This window comes from Galeopterus variegatus, unplaced genomic scaffold (assembly GCF_000696425.1).
Source record: "Galeopterus variegatus unplaced genomic scaffold, G_variegatus-3.0.2 Scaffold747, whole genome shotgun sequence".
NCBI classification, from domain to species: Eukaryota; Metazoa; Chordata; class Mammalia; order Dermoptera; family Cynocephalidae; genus Galeopterus; species Galeopterus variegatus.
This window is the reverse complement of record NW_007726858.1, coordinates 97,143-101,737: the sequence shown is the minus strand read 5'-3', so window position 1 is coordinate 101,737 and position 4,595 is coordinate 97,143. Positions and strand designations below refer to the sequence as shown.

Sequence of the window (4,595 nt, the reverse complement as noted above, 5' to 3'; positions counted from 1 at the left end):
TTGCCTGCCTCTCTGAGCCTCAATTTCCTGATTCTTTGTAAAATGGAGATTTGAAGATTAAATAAAGTAATATCTCTGTACAGTGCCAAAATTTACCATAGCGCTGAATAAATATTATGTTATTCAGAACAAGGAGAGAGTACTTATTTCCAAAGTTTCTTTGGAAAGACCTCTTTCAATGCCTGAATGCATTCTGGTAGAAAGAACTTTGGGTTGGAAACCCGGAGAGTTCATGTTTTAGTTCTGGCTCTGCCGCTAGCTGTGTGGCCTTGGGCAACTCTCCACGCCCCTTGGCCTCAGTGTCTGTTTATAACGTCTGTGTGTGCAGGTACGCACACATGTGTATGTGCAGCGATTAATCCTTCCTGGGCCTCTAAGGGCCAGTTGTGAAGAGACAGGGTAGCTCAATATGCAGAAGCACTTCGGAAAGGAAAAGTCTGTGTGCAGGGTTGCGGGTCAGAAAGTATTCTCAGAGGGAACTTTTGGAGGTGGGCCACAGATGGAGGGTAGGAGCTCTGCAGGCAAAGGAGGCTCAGAGAGGCCAGGGGAGGCCGAGGGAAGCATGTGCAGGCACAGAAGCATGAAGAGGGATGGAGGGAAGGGCAGGAAATGAGGCTCTAGGGTAAGTTAGACTAGCCTGCTGCAGAACGAGCCATGCCAGGAGTGGTTCGTGAGTGGTCAGCCACAGCTCCCTGGGAATCATTGATGCTACTTCTTTTAATCAATGCTGTTTCTTGGGAATCGACAATGCTGTTTCTTTTAAACTGTTTGAATAAACTCAGGATACTCATCGGTGATACACTGAACAGGGTTTTTTCCCTTTGCCATTTAGGTTTTACTTGGAGCACTTCAAAAGCCAGGGGGCGGGGGAAGTGTTTGACCCTGCAGTGGCAGGAACTTCTCCTTTCCACGTGGCCACGCCTCCCCCACTGACCACCGAGCTGGGAGGGTTGTTTGGATACCCTTCCTCCAGCTCCAGAGTTTTAAGTCTGAGTCTCACCCCTGCCAGACAGCAGTTCTTATTCTTTCTAAGATTGAGAGAGTTATTGTATCAAAATTAATCATCACTAGGAGATATTGGACAACAGGGTCTGGTTCCAATGACCAGTAAAAGGGTTGGGGAATGAGGTTATAAAGGCCTAAATTAGCTCCGTGGCTACAGCTGCTCAATGAATACTCATTCGATGGATGAACTCCTCACCCCCTCCCCACTTTCATTGAATGAGACCCGCACCTCCTCCTGTAATCCCTAGGGCTATAAATGGTACATTGCGCGCCGTCATTGCTGAAGCTGATGCCTGCCTCTCTGCCCCCGCTTCACATCCATCCAGTCACCAGGTGCCCCTGATCCTACCTCTTTTCTATCTCATTTCCCTATTTCAACCCATTGTCCCTTCCCCAGCTCAGGCCTTCGGGACTTTGACAGCCTCTGTACCCTCCTGTAGCTGGTTTCATTCCTTCCAAACCATCTTCCTCGTGGGTGCCCTAGTGACATGGGTGCCATGTCACTCTCCGGTTGGAAATCCACCAGTTGCCTACAGATCAGGTAGGCACAAGACGTGCTGTGGTCTTTTCTGCCTGTTCCAGCCTCTGGTTCCCAGGTGCATGCTTCTCCCTCTGCAAACTTGTCCTGGGTAACCTGACCCACCGGGAAGGCCCCAGCCATCATCGGGGGCCTGATGACCCCAGATCTCTCTCCCAAACTCCAGGCACACATTTATTTCCTATAGAACCTCTCCAGCCCCGTGACCTCTAGATTCTTCTATCTAGCTCATCATCGTCCCGCTGCCTCTCCTAAACCTTTTCTCCTCCTCTCATATTCCCTGTGAGTCTAACCACCAGCTGCCTAGACATTTGGAAGGTATCCTGTATGCTCATGTCTCCCTCACCTAGTCACCCAGTTCTATCGACTGTGACTCCAAAATATTACTCAAACTTCCCTCCTCCTCTCCAACTCCACTGTCAGCCCCAGTTCAGGCTTTTCCTCTCTGCTCCCCACCATCTGCCCCCTCCAGTGCATTTTCTATGTGGCAGCCAGAGGGGTCTTTCTAATGAACGTAGTTCCTACTCAAAAGCCTTCAGTGAGTCCCCATCACTTCAGGACAGTGTCTAAACTCCCTAAAACAATTTTTAAGGCCCTTCCCTATCAGGCCCCCACCTCATACCCAACCTTGCTCTTCTTCCAGTCCCCTTCCTCACATTCATTCTGGACGTGGGCTCTGGAACCTGACTCCCTGGGTTCAAATCCTGGCTTCATGATCTATTGGCTGTGTAACCTTCAGCAAGTTACTTGACGTCTCGGGGCCTCCATTTTCTTATCTATAAAATGGAATTGTTGAGAGGATTAAATGAGATAATACATGTAAAGTGCTTAGAACTGTGCTGACCCACAATAAATGCTCGGTGAGTCTATGCCAATTTCATTGTTGTTTTTCTGGCCCCTACTTATCTCACTGGTGGGATTTCCACATGCAGTCTGCACTCCCCTCTTCACCCCTTTCTGTTCTCCAGCCACTGGAACTATTTGCAGTTCCCCCAATGTACCCCATTCTCCCCTGCCTTCATAAAACCCTGCTGCGGCAGCATGTCATCTGCTCAAGTTCCTCCTCTCGGCCTCACCGTCTCCCTCCCACCCTGCCACTTGACTGGCCCTTCTTGTCCTGCCTGTCTGGCCTGAGGTAACCTCACTGCAGACTGTCTTCAGTCTTCACTGGACTCAGGAATTGCCCAGTAGGCAACTGGAAGTAGGAGTTTGCCCTTGGTACTGGGCTCCACCCTCTGAGGCTGGCAGGGACTGGTCCCTGCATCCTGTCCAGCATGTACTCTGTGACATTTATTTGGTACAAGAGGCTTGTTTTTGCTTAAGATCTGCAGCCCATGCCAGTGACACCAGGAGTCTGGGTTGCTAAGATTGAATGCAAATCCACCTGAGTGACAAAGGACTGCTCTAACTGACTTTGACTTTCCTGGTATTGCAGACACAGTATTTCTTCAAAAATTGGCCTCTTAACTGCCCCTCACTGTTAATCATGTTTTGTGGCTGGGTATTCCAGTTGCTGAATTTCTTCCTCCAGATATTTTAGCTTGCTTTTCCCGAATGCCCAGCTGACTTCCTCAAATGCATCATAAATTTCCTACCCAAATCTCCTGCTCTTGTAGATCATCCCAATGTGCTGATCACAACAGCACAGTATGAACTCTCCGGTGTGATTAATGCCGCCTGCATGTTTTTAACACAGCCTTCACCTGTGGTGATGTCTAGATAAATCATGTTCAGCACTTGTTAGTCAGTTGAAGCCAGGGACCTTAGTGTGACCCTTTATTTTATAGGTGATTACAACAAAGCCCAGGAGGTTAGGTGACTTTCTCAAGGTCATGCAGTTAGAAATTACCTAACTAGGGCCGGCCTGGTGGCGCACTGCTATAGTGCGCCGATTGGGAAGTGCAGTGGCGCTCCCGCCGAGGGTTCGGATCCCGCATACAGACTGGCAGCTCACTGGCTGAGCGAGAGGCGGGAGCAACACCGAGGGTTGCGATCCCGTGGCTGGTCCCGGCCCGGTACAGGCGCGATACTGAGGGTTGCGATCCGTTGCCGGTCACGAAAAAAGACAAAAAGGAAAAAAAAAAAAAAAAGAAATTACCTAACTAAATTGGGACTAAAATCTTGGTTTTCTGTTTTTTCACTTCAGTACTTCTAATTCACCAAAAGCTATTTCTATTCTAAAAAAAAATTTTAAATTAATTTTAGAAATTGCGGTAAAATATACATAACAAAATTTACCAGCCTAACCATTTTTAAATGTTCATGTCAATGACACTGAGTACTTTCACGTGGTTGTGCAACCGTCACCACCAACCATCTCCAGAACTTTCTCATCTTGACAAACTGAAACTCTGTACCCATTAAACACTAACTCCCCATTCCCTCCAACCCCAGCGCCTGGAAAACACCATCCACTTGAATTTGACAACTCTAGTGACCTCACATAGGTGGAATCATGCAGTATTTGTCTTTTTGTGTTTGGCTTATTTCACCTAACACAGTGCCCTCCAGGTGCATCCATGTTGTCGTATGCGTGAGAATTTCCTTCCTTCTTAACGCTGAATAATATTTCATTTGTAATGATACTTCTTTAAGACCATTTTAATATCTTAGTAGCGTGTCTTACTGTTAAGTAGTGTTGGGATTTCGAACGGGGTCTTTCCCAGTAGCATTTCCTAAATATCCACTAGGGGGCAGTAAAAGACGCGTACATTTTTCCATAGGCTGGAGGACTGCGGCGCAATCAGCCACTACGTCCGCCGTGTATCTCTTTTAGGCACCCGTGTATACAGTTACAAGATAATGGATTTCCCGTCCGACAGCAGGTTTGGCTAAAACTAGAGATAACATCAGCTGTAGCCTAAGTGCGAGTCTTACTCACACTCCACTAACACCAATGCACAAAACTTCATTCAGTATGTTGGTTTCACAAGCAAAGCACAGAGGGATAAATACCGCATGTGCTCACTCATATGTGGGAGCTAAGAGAGAAAGGAAGGAAAGAAGGAAAGGCCACGGTAGTCCCGTGATCTAATAGAGGGAGGGGACATTC

At 47.7% G+C, this 4,595-nt stretch overlaps 1 protein-coding gene across 1 annotated transcript in view; it reads left to right on the top strand.

The window, feature by feature from the left end:
- LOC103589934 (tubulin polyglutamylase TTLL11) overlaps positions 1-4,595 on the top strand; it is a 125,940-nt gene that overhangs the window by 99,823 nt on the left and 21,522 nt on the right. The window lies entirely within an intron of this gene.